The 18625-nt window shown below is 45.2% G+C and overlaps 1 protein-coding gene across 4 annotated transcripts in view; it reads left to right on the top strand.

Moving 5' to 3' along the window:
- The first annotated feature begins 45 nt into the window (after positions 1–45).
- The window catches only part of SLC45A3 (solute carrier family 45 member 3), a 49333-nt gene continuing 30753 nt past the window's right edge, over positions 46–18625 (top strand). Inside the window, exons 1-2 of one of the 4 annotated variants that reach the window (XM_080367662.1) lie at positions 46–12809; positions 13167–18625. The gene's annotated coding sequence lies outside the window, so the exon portion shown is untranslated. The other 3 variants (XM_080367660.1, XM_080367661.1, XM_080367659.1) reach the window with 3 other exon arrangements.

The raw sequence follows: 18625 nt of genomic DNA, 5'->3' as shown, positions 1-18625 counted from the left end.
TCCTCTCCCACACCTCTTCTCACCTTCCAGATTTCTGGGAGAGCAGAGTCTCTTGCATTCCCTCCACTCCTAGTCCAGTGCTTCTTAGGTAATATGGGAAAATAAATGGCCGAATTTTAGAAAAAACACTTGCATTAAATTTGGGGATAGCATACACTTTTGTGAATGTCTGGTCCACACAGTTCCCCTTCAGTCCAGATTGTGTTTCAAGCTATTGTCTGTTGGGTTCTTATGGTTTTTTTGGTATCACAAGTACAAGGATTACTTAAACATAGAATACCTCTAGCTGATCTGGTCAGACAGCTGTTTCTTTACCCGCTAGATGAGATTTTTTTTCCTGAAGAGTGTATTTTGTAAGTTCCACTTAAAATATATTCTTTGGGTTTTTTCTAACACGGTTAACTAAAGTTAAGGCTGTGAAAAGTATGTTTCTGTTGTTCTCAGTTCAGGTTTTGGACTGAATTATTTTATGCCTGGCAATTTTGGCCCTTTATCTTACAGAACTGTTCTGCTTTCTCATACGTTCATCTCTCGTGGCTGTTACAGGCTGCATGATACTTATCTTTGAGTTTGTCACAACCCAAACACTATGTAAATCCTGTACTACTACTGGGATTTTGTAACTTTTTCTATATCTTACTGTTTTGCTGATTTGTGCAAACACTAAGCCCTAACAGTCTCTTGGTTACTCTGTTAGAAATACAGCAGTTTACATTTTTACAGATAGAAGAAAAGTGTGAAGGTTAATACTTTTTTTTCTTCAGTATGCAACATTTTTCAGTAGCAGCAGACTTAATACTTTTAAATGTCCTTTTTAATTAATTTGTATTGAGCATTCTGATTTCTTGAAGGAGAGCTGTAAAAATGCCTTTCTTTAGGAGTGTGAATAGTTCTTCACGAAGCAGAAAGTTTCATTCACAGAAGATGACGACTTTGAAAAGATTGTCTTCTGTTTTACAGCTGTAGTTTTGGAGCCTTTGCAGAGAGGTGAATGAATTTATTCCAAAGTTCGGTTGATCTAGTGCCCTGCCCTGGTCTTACTCTTAAAACGGTAGTTCGTAACTAACGTCCATTATATGTCCTTTCCTACATTCTGTTTCCAAATCCACACCACCACGTTCAGTTTTGCAGTTACGTGCCAGTAGTGTTGCGTTTAACTGGCCACAAGGCTTGGTCAGTAAAAATTCGCAATTCCAGTTGGAATTTCGTAGTAAAGATTATTTGCTTTGGTTTCTGTTTGATCAGCATGGGAATGCCAAACATGCCAAGCTACATGGGTTTCAGAATGGTTTGTGGGTGAGAGCAAGACATAGAAATGGGGCAGCCAAGAAGCTTTTAATTATGTTGTTTTAACTTCATCAAAGCAGAAGCGTGTGTGGGGAGAGAAGCAGCACACCTTGGGTGACTTCTGCCGGGGAACTTCACCAGTGCTGGGTAATGGTTCTGAGTGTGCTCAGCTGCTGTGCCACCGCACCACTGCATCCGCAGGTGATGGACAGCCAGGGTAGTGGCAGAAGATGCGCTGCATATTCCTTTTTTTCTTTTTTTCTTTTTTTCTTTCCCTCTGGTGATGGTCACAAAGGTACAATAGACACTGAGGCACCCAGGTTAAGGAGGGAGGGAAGTAAACTGTAACATGCTGGAAGCTTTTGAGCTGTAGAAACTGGTGCTTTGCTTTATGTAATTTGTTTGTGAAGTGTTTATTTTTATAACAGATCATGTTGTTGAACACATGGTTCTTAAAAACTACAAACTGATCCATGAGTTTAATATTTGAGAAGTGGACGTTCATCTGTTGGGGGAGGCAGGATATGGAAATGTAAGCAGATGGATATTTAAAGAGACACTGTCACAAAATAGTTGCTGGCATATAGGATATGTTAGTTTGGGGGGGGGGTGTCACATCTGTACGTGGAAATTATATATTCTCTACATATATGAACAAATAGAAAATATTCCCTGAACTTTGAAAATTTTCCTACAGTTTTGGGAGGTTTAAATACAAGTTCTGCTAATGAAACTAGGAAGCAAGACTAACAATTATGTTCTTACTGTCCGTGATGACTTTTTTTAAGTACTATGAGGATTATCAGAGCTCTGAAAGATGACAGTGTCCTTCCTTGACCTCCCCAAATCAAGTGTATCCTCGTGTTAGACTTCCCACTTCAGTAGATGACTGGCATTTGAATGTCTCTTCATTGAACTCTTTATATTAAAAACAAACCACCAATATTTCTTAGTCAAGTTCTCACCATGTGCTGACTCTGTGTATCAACCACTATTGGAAACGACTCTCTAGACTGCCTGCCCCTTCAGCCGCGGTGAATCGAGTGGGTCCATCGGTCTGAGCATGCTCAGTGTGACTGCAAACACCATTGTGCATATGCTTTGTATATTGGGGCGAGGGTTTTTTATATATATATTTTGGGAGGGGTAGTGGGTGGGATGGAGAAATACTCAATCAGCTTAAGCCAGAATAATGTGTGTAAAAGCCCCTGAAGTATTTTGTGTGTGAGTGCGCGGGTGTGAGTGCGCGCATGGGAGTGTCTGACATCTTATTCCCTTTGTGTTCTGAAGATTTGTGAGTTTTACTTTTCTTTTTTTTTTTTCCTGCAGAAGCAATTGTTACAAAAAAAAAATTGTAAATAAGAGCTACATAATTTTTGTTTAACCATGAACATCATGTCACAGCAAACCCTGAATATTCACTTTGAAAGTAGAGGAGGATACTCCAGGTAGGGCCTTGGGCCTTTGGCTGTCAGCAAGGCATCGTTATATGGTATGCAATGAATATTTGTCTTGAGTATTTGCAATCCCCCGTTGAGCTTTTCTAAAAATCAGGCTCTTTGCAGTTCCCCTCCCCATCCCTTTTGATTTTTATTTTTTTTTAATCTCAAGAGCAGACAGAAAAAGGGGCAGCTGCAAACAGTGTTCAGTGCTGCTGGCCTGCGGTCGGGGGGGGGGTGTGCAGACACGCTGTCATCACTGGGCCCGACAGGGTTGGTGACTCTTGCGATACCTTGACAATACTGAGATCTACCGCATGGTACTAGGAGTTAAGTCTGAATGTAACATTAATGCTTTATTTAAAATAAAAACAACACTTTTATTTTTTTTTTTAAGGGGTTGAAGTGAACATGACTGTTGACCATGTTCGTGAATTTATAGATGCAACATTCATTGGTAGAATTGTGTGATGGTCTTTTGTGCTACTTAATTTTACATATTCCAGTCTCTGTATGTACCTGCAAAGAAAGAAAAAAAAAATAACAAAACCCTGCTTTGCTTTTATTGAAAGGGTTCCCAGGACTGCATACCTGCTCCTGAGCTCTGTTTTAAGTATGTGTATCCTTCGCTTGTATTTTGTATTAAAAAAAAACACAAGGAAAAAGAACCCTTTATTGTTCAGCATGTTGGAATTGTGTCCCCTCTTTTATTTTTCTCCTTTTTGGAATATATTAAGCAACTCATTCTTCTGTATCTTTTATTTTCTTTTGTAAACTTTTTGGTTTTGTTTAAAAATGGCTTTATAAAAGGGCTTTTATAACCCATAAACATGGCTTGTGTAATTTTTCTGATATTGGAAGGTATTACTTTTTGTTACGTGGATATTGGTGAGATGTAGAAACGTGTTCATCTTCCATAAGGTCCAATAGTTTGGGGATTAATTCCTTTGCAGACCTTGTGCTTTCTCTGGGGAGGGTAGGTCAGATTCTGGACAGAACAATTGGGCAAAGGTGACCTTCCCGTGAGCTGAGGGGAAGACGGAGAATTAAGTCCTAGTGGCTGTAAAGAACTTGCTCCTTGTTTTCACAGGCTGCTCCACCCCAGAGCTGCAAGTTGAGGTTTTCAGATTCAAATCCAGTTACTAAAAGCGATGACGAGGGGAGAGGGAAAGCCTTTCACCTGTCCCGCTTGCCTCCGTGAGTGTGCCCCCAGCAATCAATAGCCTTTTGATTTTGCCATTTGTGGCCCCAGCAATGACGACAAATACACAGCCTGTTCTTTGGAGGTGTCAAACCAGAGAGGACAACTGTGTTGGCCAGGAGCGTGTGCCGAGTCATCAGTAGCTGCTTGTCGTTCCCCAGGCAGATGAACCGACCCGGGTCCAGGTCGCTTTCCCCACCTGTCCCGCACGCTGTAGTGGTGTGTAACGAGTTGGTGCTTTTTAAGAAATCCATTATAGCCGATTTAATCTTAATTTCCTGCAGAATCTTCGTTGTAACGCCCAACGGCAAGCTGGGCAGCGCCTGGAGGAGTTGCCTCTTTTGTGGAGTTCTGCGGTGGGCCAGCAGGGGGCGCTCCGCCCGCGCCGCCACTGGCGCGACATGTCGTGCATCCCGTGGTGACATTGTGTGTCACTCGTGTGTGTCTGTCTTTAAAACCTGAAGTTGTGGTTCTACAGGGTGAACACCTGAAAGCCTTTGTTTCTCATAGGGTTCAGGCTGAAGCTGCTGCTGGGCTCCTAAGGGAGCTGGCTGTGCTAAGGGGCGACACGCACTTGCGACCTCGCTGGGTGAGTCGTTTGTGTCTCCTCCTTGGCCCAGTTCAGCAGCACGTTCAACCATAACAAACCAGTTTGGTGCCTGATACAGCTGGACGAGAGACCAGATTGCAGTTGCCCCCAGTGGCAGCACAGACTGGTTTGTGTATTGTTTCCAGCGGTTGTTTGGGCAGTTTTGTGAAATGCTGCCCCTTGCCCGACACAAAACCCTCCCTGACAGCCATAAGCTGGTACCTGGCTGCAGATTCTCTCCCTCTTCTGTTTATTTTATTCCACAGCATGGTAAAATAAGACTACGTAACAGAGGCGTGTGTGGTGGTGGATGCTGCTGATGATGCTCCAGGCTTCTGGGATGGAGCGTTTAATAATGCAGCTTATGGCATTCCTCCCTCCTTTCTTTAAACACGCCAGCCAATTAACCTTGACAGGTATTTCTACCTCACTGCTATGGTATCTGCAGTTATATGCTGCGGCCTTGACGTGGATTCTTTATCTGGAGCAGCTGTAGGGTTACCTGCAGGTACTGCTGTGCTACTTCAGTTTTAGGATTAATTAGCAGTTATAGGTGTGGCGCTTCTATTGTCTCCAGAAGTAAACACCACTTACTTACTCAAAGAAATGGTGCAATACTAGGATCTGTGAACTCTTTTTTCAAGAGCTATTCTTCTTCTCTGCTGCCACTAGGCTTTGACCATCCTGTCAGTATACCCAGCCTTTGGCGGCTTTTCTCCTCAATATTGCTCTTCTCAACCCCACGTATTTACTGACCGCTCAGTCCTGCAGGCAGATGCTTTGCCAGCATAAGTTAAAAGTTCCCCTTGGCTCTGTAGTAGTATTTACAGGGAACTAATACCAAAACCAAATTATTTGTTTTCAGATTTAATGGATGTGCATCTGAGAAGTGGACACGCATAATGTTTTGTAACTACAGTGAGCGCTGCCAAACCGGGGGGATAAGATTCCTTTGGCAAAGAATACCAGCTGTCAAGTTTAAATCTAACAGAATTTTGCCTCAGGAATATCCTGTTTCTGTTTCTTTTGGTAGCATTTGGTCACAGGACAAAAATAAAAGGTGGAATTCAAGATTGTATCTATTTTCTGCAATACAGCTTGGTTTGGCCCTGGTGGGCTTGAAAGAGTAAGTAAATGGGATGAAGTTGATTTAAAGAGCTGCTGTTCTGTTCTTGCCCGTCTTGCATGTTGAAGGAAACCTAGAAAAATTGTGGAAGTTGAGATTATTTCCCAGCAAATTCCCTGTACTTGGAAAGTGTATTTTTAGGTATAGTTTTGATGCAGCAAACCACAAAGTGAACAGAGTTGGTTTTTTTACTTCTTTCACTGGTATTTGGGGTCTATGTTGCATGCGATATGATAAATCAAGACTAGAAAGATATCACTAATAACCGAAACTCCTGTGGAGTTGACACAAAGGCGCTCCTGGGGGGTAAAGAGAACATAAGAGCTCTGAAAGGTATCTGTTCATTGTGCATTGATCTACACGTCTGTAACATGTGATATGTTAGACTTGAATTTGATCTGGGAGTACCGCTTGTTAGTTCATAACCACATCCTGGGCTAACGCACGTCTCCAGCTTCAGGGTTTTATGTAGACCAGGAAATGGTTTTGTGTGTTTTAGGGTTTTTTCCTCTTTCCATGGCTGTAGGTCAAGTTCAAGTGCTATTATCCCACTGTGGGGAAGCATCGGAATGCACTCTCCCCCCATGAATGAAAGAGACCAGTAAGAGATAGCTCCTTTTAAGAAAAGTTAATGTTAAATTAAACTCTCTAGGTCAAATTCAGCCCTTGGCCTTAAACCATATTTGCAGTTTGGTCTCCTGTGTGTGCATGTTTTTGGATGGAAAATAAATGAAAGCAATCTTGCACAAAGTCAAAGCCACTTCCTATTCTGTCTCTTCAATAATATTTAATTTACCCTTCAAAATGATGTTTTGTTTTATATTCAAGGGTTTGCTTTATATTTGCTTGCAAATTCTGTAGCTTGAAGAGCGACTGCTGTTATATTTGAATAATCCCTTGTCTTTCAGGTTGAATAACATTTATGTTTTGAGTAGATAAGATAACAGTTCCAGCAGCAATAAATTTCCTGTTGTCACACTGTCTTTTTTTCCTTAAGCATTTCTAACTAAGCAGTTGGCCTTGTAAGGAGGTTTTGGTTAGCATTATCAATTAGTGGCTTTCTTTAAGTGAGGTCTGTTGGCTTTGTTCATTACAAACATTTTCAAACATTTTTGAATTGATTGGAGTGGTTTATGTCTGAGAACTTCTGTCCTCTTGTGAGATGAAGTTAGTACTGATTTTTTTTTTTAATTGTCTCTTCTGTTTGGATTTTTTTTTTTAATTAAATGGTCTTCTGACTTTTATAAAGAGGATATTCTTGTAGTCTCCTAAAGCGTGTGCTGTGTTTCTGCTTCACCTCCTGAGAAATGAACGGAATACTTTGAATATAATCCCATTATTATATAAAGGCATCATTTCTTTTTCCTTAAGCTATCTTTTTTTTTTTTTTTTAATTCATTGCTGATGATGATACTGCAATTGAAACAGTTCTTTTCCCAGAAATACTTCAGTACATTAGTTTTAAACTAACAGGTGACGCATTTCTCAAAGGCAAACGAGGTCTCATTTGGAAGTGACTCAGGTTCTTTCAGTCTCATTCACATGAAACTTTTTTTGCAACTTTAAATGCGTGATGCCACTTAAGCGACTTCTTTAAACATTTTTCCTCATTTCCTCCTTTTGTTGAGCGAGGGTGCCAAGAGGAAAAAGAAAATACCTTTGGGCACAAGTCCTTGTTCTCACTCTCGTATCTCCCCACACCACCAAGAGCTTTTAAGTGTAAAAGACCAAGTGGTAGAGTTTAACGATATGTGTTACCTCTGATATTTCATTTTCCCAAGTCAGTTAAATGCAAACATAAATATTCTTAATGTGAATAGATTACTTTGAAAAAGCGAGTTGTTATATGAACGCTAGATATTGCTATCTTGGGTCAGATCTAAGGTGAACTTGTTGGATATTTGTTTCTTTCCAGAAATATGTCTTCAGTCTGCTTTAAATTCATGGACTCTGCCTTCTACTGGCCAGGTTTCTGCTGGACGGCTGTGCTGGGTGTCGGTGAGGACAGAAACCTTGATGTCTCCTTTCAGAGGAACCCAAGCCATGTTACAGCTTGGACCCTGAGACAGTTTGGGGAGGAGAAAGCAGCTCCCTTGACCCCTGGCAGATCTGCCTGGCTGAGGGACAGCTCTCTGCCTCTCTAGTATCGCTTCCCCAGGTACAACGTGACGTAGATGCCCCTGAATCAGTACTCCATATGGCTGGAAAGGGAGCAACTGAGACGGATGTGCCCAACGAGTGCGGCGTGGGAAGTAGGCTGTAGGGAATTATTCTCTGCCCGTTCAGTCATTTTAGTTCAAACGCAACAAGGAAGAGACCGGTCCTCTGATCTGATGCTAGAACACTGGAGTAATTAAAATAAACAAAAATTCCCAAGACTTTAAATGCTTGAAGGCGTTGCTGACACCAAAACAAATCACCAAGCTTTAAACATAAACCTGGTCTATCTGGCACCATTGGCAGAATAGCTGTTGGCATAACATACTTTAAAAAAAAAAATGCCATCGCCTCCTTTTCCTCACTGATACTGCAACATTTCTCAAAACTTACTTTGATCTCTGGGCTTTTCTCTGAAGTATGTGGACCTACAACAAGGAAGGGGTGGGAAATGCCATCTCTAGGCAAGTGTTGCATCTGCTCTAGGGGGCTGTGCTTGCACAGCAGGTTAAAAACTTGTTAGTGTAGACAAAGTTTTTCCTGGTGTGTAGTGAGTCTGGATAATAAACTTGGACTCAACCTGCTGCTAGTTGCAGCGCATTCCTCATTGGAATATATCTGAAGTTGCTCTGACAAAAAAAAAAAAGAAAAGGAAAGCCACTTGAAACAAATTGCTCATGTTCTTGTGAATCTTCTCCATCTAACTTCATGTCAGACCCCAGCAGTCGTACCCTTTTGCTGCAGATGAACGAGAGAGAAGCTGTTGTCTTTGTAACTGGGGGTCATGTGGTGGAAAAGTTGAGAAATGCTGTATAAAAGGAAAAGGAAAAAGAACCTCAAGGAGACTTGTCCTCACGTGGCGCGCTGGGATGCTGTCTGAATCATGTGCACTTCTCAGCATGGGTCTCTGTACACAGCTGGAGCAGTTTAAGATGTTCTTTCTGAATTTTGCTGAGAAGTGGCCATGGCCTGTCAGCTGGTGACTTTTGAGCCACCCTGCTGCAGAGAAGGCATGGTGACGAGCGGTCCTGAGTTAATTCTGGTGGCAAGGCTGTATGATATTTTTTTTCCAGCTCTCATGCTTAGGCTTCTGCAAGATAAAAATTCCCATAAAAAAATCAAGGCAAGTGACAGCTAAATCCACTCCAGAAAAGGTTTCTCGGCTCCTTATTAAAAGGGAGTAAGGGGGGTGGGTAATAGATCGTTCTCTGTAGTTGATCCCATTCTGACAGTGCTCGTTACATCAAATTTGAGCACTCACTCTACCATATGGAAAAAGGGGGAACTCTGTCTAGGACCACTGCTGGGGCGAGTCTCCAATGATGTTTGTGTGTCTTGACCCCAGGCAATTCCTCCATTCTTCCTTTGTTAAACAAGTGATTTGTTGAATGCCAGTGACCCCTTTGTAGGTCTCCTGAGCTGCTGGGGCTGGGAATGACACAGAATTGTCAATAATCATTTCGGGTAGGGCTCATCATGGAACAATTTTTAACATTCAGGTCAAAGTCATCCCTAGGATTTCAGATAGTGAGGCTGTGTAGGAGGTGAATTAATCACAAAGTTAGCAATACACACTCACTATTAATATTTCTTTATTTTGTTTGGGAATAGCAGAAGCAAAGGAGCTGATGCCTTGGCTGGTTCTAGGATACCTCCTTCCTGAGTCCTGGTGCTGTGAATTGCAATAAAAATTCTAGGGAAGTGTGACACAGAAAGAAAAATAGCTTTAGCGAGATTAAAGGGAGAGAAGGACAAGACCTGTGAAGATACAGAAACCTGGGATAATGGTAAGCAAATTGGATAGCCATGATTGCCCTATTCTGTCATTGTGAGATCTGAATGGAAAACACTCTTATTATTCTTCTGATGATGCTTTTTTTTTTTTTTTTTTTTAAATTAATGAAATAGAATCAAGGTTCTCCCAGTCCTGCAGAATCAGGTTCATGTTTCTTTGCAGACAGGTGTATGGCCTTACTCTCCATCTCTAGTATCTCAGTTTCTCTAAGGGAGGCTTCATCATCTAGCAGCTGCTTCCAACCAGCGCTTTGGAAAGGAGCATAGCCTGGGTGTCTTTCTCCTGCAGTCACTTCCTGGCCGTACAGTACAAGTATTTCAGAATAAACATGCTGGGAAATATTTGCACTGTGTGCTATAAACAGGGTGCAAGTTGTTTACCTGAAAAAAATATCTGCCCATCAATTGTATAATAAAATAGTCAAGAAAAGGGAAATGTTAAGCTTGTAAAGTTTCATAGATAATTACTCTTGATCAACTGGTTTGACAAGAAATTCCTTTTTCAGCAAATATGGCTGGGGTGGTTTCTGTAAATACAGTTATTTTCTGTTTCAGGTTTGTGCTTCATCCACTCACGATGAATGACGGCGGTTCTCTGCCACCGTTGTTACTGCTCTTCGCAGCTGAGCTGCTGGAGCAAATACCCCTGGAAATCTCCAGCAGTCCCCACAACAATGCGTAGTTCTTCATCTCATGGCTGGGGTTGGATCTCAGTTCAGACTGTAGAATGTATGTTCGGACACACGTAATTTCCTATGGCTCCTTCAGGCTGGGAGCTCAGGTCTTGTTCAGCCTGGCAGGCTGAGAGCTGGCGAGCGGGTTTGGCTCAGCACGTGGGGTGCTGTGCGTGGGCACGGGGATGGCCGCGGGGCTGCTGTGGTGACAAACAGGATTTTGCAAGTCAATTTGCAGTGATCTGAAGTGTGTAAGCACCCTCTGAACGTGGCATGTTTCTTTCAGGCAATCTGACTTTCTTGCCTGGCAGATAACCTGTTCCTCTACTGGAGAGGCAATTCTGCCCCTCAGCCTGTGTGCCACTGGCTGTGCCTGAAGGTTTTACAAGGCTTTGGGAGGCTGGAAGTCAGAGATTTGAGGGCTTTCCCTTTGGAAACTGATGATGGTTCAGACGGCATCAGGGGCTTTGCTTTAGGGTGGACTTTTATTCAAAATTAGTTTCACCCCCTGCAGATTCCTGCCCTCCTCCTTGCCTGGCTGCGATCGCTTGCCTTGGATGTCTCCTACCACCACAGAGTAACAGTTGAGCAGCACCTTACGGTGTGAGCACCAACTCAGGGGCTCCAGTACCCCATTTCCCATAATGGTTCCTGTTTGCAGATCCCGCTGTGTACCCTGCAGTGGGAGATACGCCACACAGGAGGCTCAGTGGTCCGATACAAACTATATTGGAACCCCATCCCAAGCTCTTCTTGGGGTGCAAAGCAATGACCTTGCCCCTCTTCCTGTTTGTTTTCCTCGGATCCATCTGTCCTGTCTCCTCCTATGCTCGGATGTCAAGGTCTAGGCTGAGGACCGCCTTTTTTGTTTTCTGTTAGGACATCTGCAGGAGTGTGCATGCCTGGGATGGAGCCAAAGAATTACTCTGAAAGAGCCGACTCCAAGTTCTGCACAAAACTCTAGCAAAGCTGAGAACCGTCCTGCAAGCAGCAGGGCTTGCTGAAGTTAAGAGATGTCGCCTGGAGGAGTCGTGGCTATGTGAGAGAAGGAGGGATGGAAAGTAAAAAAAAAATTGAGTGGGGGCAGAAAAGCTAAGGGCTCAGTCAGAACGGGTCTGGGGGCACCTCCAGGGTGAGCCGAGTGCTGTGGCATTAGGTACTGCCTGGAGAAAGGGGTTCTGCCTGGAGAAAAGGTTTGGATTTATAATCAAAGGCAGCATCTCTCATTGTTTAGGCCCTGCTTTATTCAAGGAACTGGAACTTTTTATGTCCCTTTGCAAATAAGTAGAATTTCATTAAAGAAATGAGATGGCCCCCAACTGGAACAAACAGCAAGACCTGCTTTTTCATCTAGTTGCCCTTGTTCCAGAGGGACTTGTATTAGTAAGTTATTGTTTAGTCAAGGTCATCAGCCTCTTGCATACCAGGGCCCCTGGTTTCATCTGTTACCTACCGAATGTCCCGGGGTCCCGTGGCCGGCGCTCAGCGCTGAAGCTGTCCTGGGAAATTGACTGGATGGCTCATGGGGTGCATCATTTGCAAGTGGCTGAGCAAGTCTGTTGCAGGGAAAGGCTTGGAGACTGAATGGGAGCTGACAGTTTCCTTGGCACCCAAACCAGAAAGAAATCCATTGCTTTGTCTCTAGCTTAGCAGAACTAAAGGGCAGCAAGGCAGAGAGTAGCTTTAAGTTGCCGGTACCAAACGTGCAGGGTGGGAACGAGCTCAATCCATAGGCGGCTTTCTCTAACCAGATTTGAATCAAAATAGGCTGTTTCACGAGGAAGACCCTCAAATCTTACCCCGTGGGCTGGAAATTGTAAACTGGCGCCAGCATTGTCTGCTGTGCCCCCTGGCAATGTGACTCTGGGCACAGTGAAATAACATTTACCTCCTTGGGGTAAGAGTGGGAAGGCAGTGGGCAGAGTGTGAGCAATTACCTGATACTCGGGTGGGTGATGTAGCTCAAGATTTTGAGGACAGTGGTACCTTTCCTAGCCTGGCATCTGTTGTGCTGCTGCTGAAGGTCCTGGCCAGGCAATTTTTCCCTGCCTCATTTGTAGGACTGAGGTAGGCTAGGAGTGACGTACTGGGGGAGGAGAGGCAGGGTGGTAGCAGAGATGCGCTGTAGGTCGTAGAACTAGGTGTTGCAAAGTGATCTTTATCCTTACAGTGGCCTTCCAAAGTGGTGCCTGGCTGGTTTTGCGATGCAGAAGGTTAAAGAGCTCGCTGTGGCCAGAGGCCAGGTGTGGGTGGCAAGCTTTGCTATGCCAAGGATTGAAGTCCACAGTAGCCAGAGGTTTGGAGAGCTGGAGGCTGTGGCTGCTCTCAGGCAGGGGACTGAAACAGAGCTGTGCTTCCTTTTCACACAGGGGAAATTTGGGCTTACCTGCACACCGGAGGTGACAGCAACAAAAAGAAAAAAGAAAAAAAAAAAAAAAAAGGCACAGAACAACAGCGGGGGAAGAGGGTTCAGCAGAGCTGTTGTTGTTCGGTTCCTTTCTAACTTCCCCTTAGTGAAGGTGGATTTTGTGGTGCTGTTGAGGTTGGCTGTTTCTCCTCGTCTATTCCTAGCAAGGACATCCCTCCCTGCCAGGATCTGCAGTGTCCTGACAGGGCAAGGGGCAACCACAGCTTGCTTGGCAGGTGGCAGAGTTCAAAACTGGCTACATCCTGAAAAGAAGGGAAGGCAACGGAGCACGTGGTGCTGTGTATGGGGAAAGGAGGCTGGCTGGAAGAGGCAGAGGTTAAGAATGCAGCCCAGGGAACAGCAGGGGGAATGCTAAAATGTTTGTCCTGCACTCTGTAAACATAGCAGATATGCCCAGATTTCAAACCCGGTTTAGCAACGCTCATATACACAGTTTCACGGACAGCTTCTTTCTTTCTGCATCGCCTGCAGGGACAGTAACGTTGACACTGAGCGGCAAACAGTGGGAGCTGTTCCAGTATCAATAAGGACTTGGACGAGGGAGCAAGTTTGCTTGTCTGCAGAGGCCTTGGAAACCAGTAAGTGGTACACGGTGACCCCATCTCCCTACCAAACAGGAATATCTCTCTAACCAAATCCAGCCCTTGCAATATGAGACAGGCTTTGCAGTCTCAAAAATCATGAGATTGTTTAAGTCTTGAGCTTCCCAATTAAAAAAAAAAAACAAACCAAAACAAAAAACTAAAAACTAATTGCCTTTTGATTTTGGCAGTTTATGGCCAATCACGTTTCCAAGCTTTTCTCTATAAAAGATGTAGAAATGGATCTAGATGTATAACTAAAAGATGTAGAAAAAGAAAAAGAAAAAAAATAATCCCACCTCACTAAATCCATGACTCCAAATGCTTTGATGCTAAATATTATGAAACTTACAGCAAAACCGGGAGAATTAAAATTGTGCAAAGCCAGTGTAGTGCTGACACAGTGTCCCCCCTGCAGTCTTACAGAGACAACCAGCTGCTTGCGTGGCTAGCTGGGGATGGTGGTGCTGAGCCAGGAGATAGTAAACCTCTGGGATGTTGCAGCTTTGCTTTGCTGTCAGGGAGGAAGCAAGAACATGTGCTGTTCTCTTCAGTCTTCAGGAGCGGGCACTTTCCAGCCTGGCACTGCTCCGGGCAGAGGTAATGCCTCTATCAAGGAAACCCTATTGCCATGGAAAATGCAATTTCTATAGTTTGCCTGCGCCAAATTCTCCGTCCTCAGTTATGCTGACAGTGGCAGTTTTCACATGCACAAGAGCCGATCTGGTAGCCCCACTTCCATCCCTTTGTTTTCCTGCAGCCGATGTGTCGGATGCCCCTGGTGCCCAGCAGAGCTGGCCCGGCGGTGCCTCGCGTTGTGGTTAGAGGTGATACCCCTGCTGTTCTGGGGACCCACCCGCCACCTCTCAGGGCTCACAAAAGGAGCTGAAATGCTAATTTTTTGGTACCCCACATTCTGAAGGTTTTAGCCTGGTCATCTGAAATGCTTGAGACAAAAATACATTTCCTGTTTAGAAAGAGAGTGAAGATAAGCCCAAAAGTGGAGCCGCCTGCTCTGGCTACCTCAAGTATAAACAGCTTGTGCAGCCGGGCGCTGCTTTTGTTTGTTCTAGTGGCTTTTTCTCTTTAAAGGTGCATTAGACACAGTTGCACACAGTCCATCTTTTGGCAGCATCGCTCCCAACTGGCACGAGAGGTCTGGGGCTGTCGGCATGTCAAGAAAGATCCTTCTAAAAGCCCTGAGCGTGCAGCATGAATTCCCACCTTTGTTTTCGAGGCAACAGCTCTCAGCACCACCAGAGTATGTTTCTGCTTTGCATTTCTCTTAACACTTTTCCACCTTGGTATCTGAGTGCTCTGTACGTAGTCACTCCTAACCTCCCTGGGTGGGGTGCTGAGAATGGGTTTATTTTCTCTGCTTACAGAGAGCGAAAGGTTTGTATTGTGAGTCAGAAGACCATCTGCAATCAAGTTCAGGACTCGTTTTTTTCTGTAATTAAGCACGAAATGGGCTTAAAGCTACCTTTGGCCAGGCTGGGGCTGATGTGGCTTCCAGAGTAGATCGCACCATCCACGAAATCTCTCTGTGCAGCCAGATTAAGATCCATAGAGGAGATCAGGATTGTGCACTCTCTCTGTGTTGCTGTGGCAGAAGTGTCTGAGCTGTCACAGCGCGCCCTGTGCTCAAGGTAAAGCTGAGATGGTCTCCTGCTCTTTGGCTCCGTGTTTTATTTGCCACTTGTGAGGGTGCCTTACCCCCGTCGATATTCTAGGCAATATCATGAGCTCCACGGGTAGATGAGATTTAGATAAAATGGGGGAAATCTATGCTATGATCTAATCAGGCACGAGCAGCTGAGAGGGCAGTTGACTCTGGATTTCCCCACTTTGATAAATCAGTCTAGTTTGCAGATTCCCATGATGGCTCAATCCTGCAATGTTCTCAGTCTTCTAGTCCTACTTCAGCAAAATGATTAGGTCTATTTATAAGCCTAGGACTGGATCTACTGAAACCAGTAGTAGAAACAATGTCAGGCTCTTATTGCCATGTTTAGGTACCCAACTATATGGTCTAAATTCTCAGAGCTGCTGATCCCACCAAAGATCCCACTGGGCCCTTGCCAAAGTGCTTCTGGGATCGAGGTGTGGGATCCTCAGCAGCCATCAGCATGGAGCCCTGCAACAGGAAAACCTCTAACGTGCTGTGAAATCCTCGGCTGGTTGGTGGATGAGTTACAGGAGCATGTGAGAAGGCTCCAGGATATGCCTGGTCTTTTGGTCTTGCTCAGCTGTGGGGAGTTGTCTGGTAGATGTGAGATCCGTAGAGCCGTGGTGGAAGGAAGGAGGACCTGAGCAGGGAGCAGTGGAAGTTCCACCAGTGTGTGGCTGTATTTTACTTCTTGTGGTGACATGTCCCTTCTTTCCTTCTGGTAACGTTTGTGAAATGACTGTGGAAAGCCTCGGCTGAGGCCCCGTAGGCAAGCATCGGTGTTTTGGAAATCGGCACTCAAACGCTGCGTTGGTGCGTGAGCTGGCGAGAGGCAGCGCAGGGTGAAAGCCGCCCTCGCAGCTGCCCCTGCTGTGTTGGGGACCGTGAAACTCAAATTTGTGCTTGCTCACAGCCGTGCAAGTGCTGTCTCTGATGTGCTGCCACCTTAGTCTCTCTTATGATGTCTGGGTGTAACTTCCAGTGCTTATTCCTCTAAAGGGGAGTAATTGTTCTTTTTTTTGTTTTCTTCTTTATCTGTGCAGTAGTAGTACCTTGCTGTCAGCTTAAAGAAAGGTATGGTCTTGTCCCAGAGAAGAGCAGGAGGCAATAAATAAAAACAGTGGTGTCGTGGAGAGGAAGGGGCAAAAGTTGTACAAAGAAAAAACATGTAGAGGAGCTCAGGGTTCCCTCTGCACTCCTTGTACTGGGAACCAGTGTGAGACGTAGCAGTTCAGCATGGAGCTCGTCCTGTACAGCAGAGGCCAGGTGAGGCGAAGGTGTGCTTTAAGTAAGTGTGAAAATGCCTTGCTGAAGAGGGAGGAACTAGAGGTGTGTTCACCTGCAGCTAGAACGCGTGAATGCTTTCTGTGGAGGAGCAGAGCGTCTGGCTGGAATTTGAAGAGATTATTGCAATAAAGATATATCGCATCAGCTGGAGCCTTTATCAACAAGTTGCCAAGTGCTTGTCAGAGTGCACAAATATTGTTATCACTGCTTTATTAAAGGATAAATGAGACGAGAGATGGGAAGGCTGAAGTATTTGAGAAGCACCTAACTTTTATGGTGCCTCGATGGAAGGGCATTGGTCGTGTGCCCTAGGAACATAACTGAAGCATGAATGAACTAGTATTTGATATAGCAGAGTATCGGTTGTCCTAATCTGCCCTGTTAGCCACAGTTAAACCCACCTTCTGCCTGGTAAATCTAAAAAATGTGATCTGTCTGTTAACAGCACAGGTTGCCCTGCCTCTGGTCTGGAGCACCGCTTCTGAGCAAGCCCTGTCCATCTCCAGGAGGTATTGCTCTTTGGTACAGCTATGGAACTGTAAATGTTAAATCTCCCTCCAGAGTTTTGAGAGTAGCAAGCCAGACCTTCCTATGACCTGCCCTGTGTCCTGTTGTGAGCACAGATGATCCTAGGGAGGTGGTATCATCCAGCGGAGCTGCTGGTTTGCTCTCTGACTCGCAGAGCTTCGTGGAACTCCCGGCCCGTTCAAACAGTGCCAGCCCGCTGTGGCATGCGGCAAAACGAGCAGAGCTTCCTCTGCGCGACGGTCTAGGAGTATCCACCACCACAGACTGCAATTTCTTTTATAAAATTGGCTGCTTGTGCCTGGACCAAGCTCACCCAGTGAGTCAGAGCCGGGAATAGAAGATAGGAAACTCGAATTCATGCTGCTAGTCTAACCACTGAGCCCTGCAATGCCGAGCTCCTCGAGCTCAGTGCACAGCATTTGGGAACCCACCTCCTGAGAGTCAGACGCTCCAGGGCAAAAAAAGGAGAAGAAAAAAAAAAAAAGAGAAAAAAAAAGCAGCAGCACTAATAGCTATTTAATTGCTTTTGAACTTCCCTGACTATAAAACAGGGGCAGTTCTCCCCACCTGAATTTGGACCCTCCACTTCACCAACTGAAGTCATAGCCTAGCTCTTCAGCAGTTTTTGCGAGTTCCTAGCTGCATCTGGACTGCCAAAAAACTTTTTTCAGGAAACAGCGGTGCCGTTTCTCCTTGTCAACCCCCCCCCCCCAGCGAGAGTGAGTTCTCATCAGTTCAAGTGACAACAAATGCAGGTGCTTCTCTGCTTTTTCGATGTAGGGTAAGTCTTTTCAGCAAACTTTGGGAGGGAACAGCTGCTCACAGTGAAAACAAGACTATCCTGCTGATCCAAGCTGAAATGTGACATGGAAATGGATTTTTTGACCTTGAGAGGTACAGAGTTGCTCAAAGGAGGGGACCCTGCGAAGATTAAAAATAACAAGATCTTTGTAACATTTCTGCAGCAAGCAGAGCTGGATTAATACGTTGCAGAACAGGGGGCCAAATCTTTAAATAGTACGAACTAGTACAAGTCTTTTGATGACCTATCAGCTGAAGAACTGGCCCAAGCATTTGCAAACATTAATTTAAGAACAGCTGGTTTTGTCGACTGCATTCTTGTCTCCTGTTTCCTATCCTCCGCTCGTGAGTGTTCACACAAAAAAAGATATTTGTTGATGCAGATGTTTAAGGAAGGCTGTTTCTTCTGAGGGTCCACATCTTGAGGGCTGTACGTTTGAATAAGAGCATTCATTTTCCTCAACTCGCAGTTCTGTTCAGCAATTGTTGGACAAGTTAGATACCGATATAATGTCTAGATCTCTCTGTACAAGCATATATATTCTGTCTGTCTCTCTCCCTCACACGCCATGTGATTTGAAGCAGTCATCTACCATGAATAATGTCCAGGGGCCAGGTCACAAGCTTCCCATAGCATGGGAATCCATTTGCATACAATCCGAGCAATTACAAGTAATGAATAGGTTAGTAAAATCAAACAAAATGGGAAACCATTCACACTGGGTAATACTCAAGGAAGAAGGGAGGAAAAAGGGGCGGGGGGGGGGGAGGAGGGAGATGTTCCTTCTCCAAATGCCAGTGGTTTGCGTGGATGCCCGGTCCCCGCGGGGCTGCTGGCAGCGGCACCGGGCGCGCTGGGGGCCCGGGCAGCCCCGCTCCGCCGGCCGCGGGGGCTGGGGGCTGCTCTGCCCGGCGGCGGGGGGCGGCCGGGCCCCCCCGCGGCCCCGCTCCGCCCGCGGCAGCGCATGCTCCCTGCCGGGCCGCAACCTGCCCATTTAAACGGCGGCGGAGGCGCGGGCGCCGCACCGGGGCCGGGCGGAGGGCTGAGCCCCGGCCGCGCCGAG

The sequence above is a fragment of the Falco punctatus genome, assembly GCF_963210335.1.
Source record: "Falco punctatus genome assembly, chromosome: 17".
NCBI lineage: Eukaryota > Metazoa > Chordata > Aves > Falconiformes > Falconidae > Falco > Falco punctatus.
This window is presented reverse-complemented; position numbering and strand designations above follow the sequence as displayed.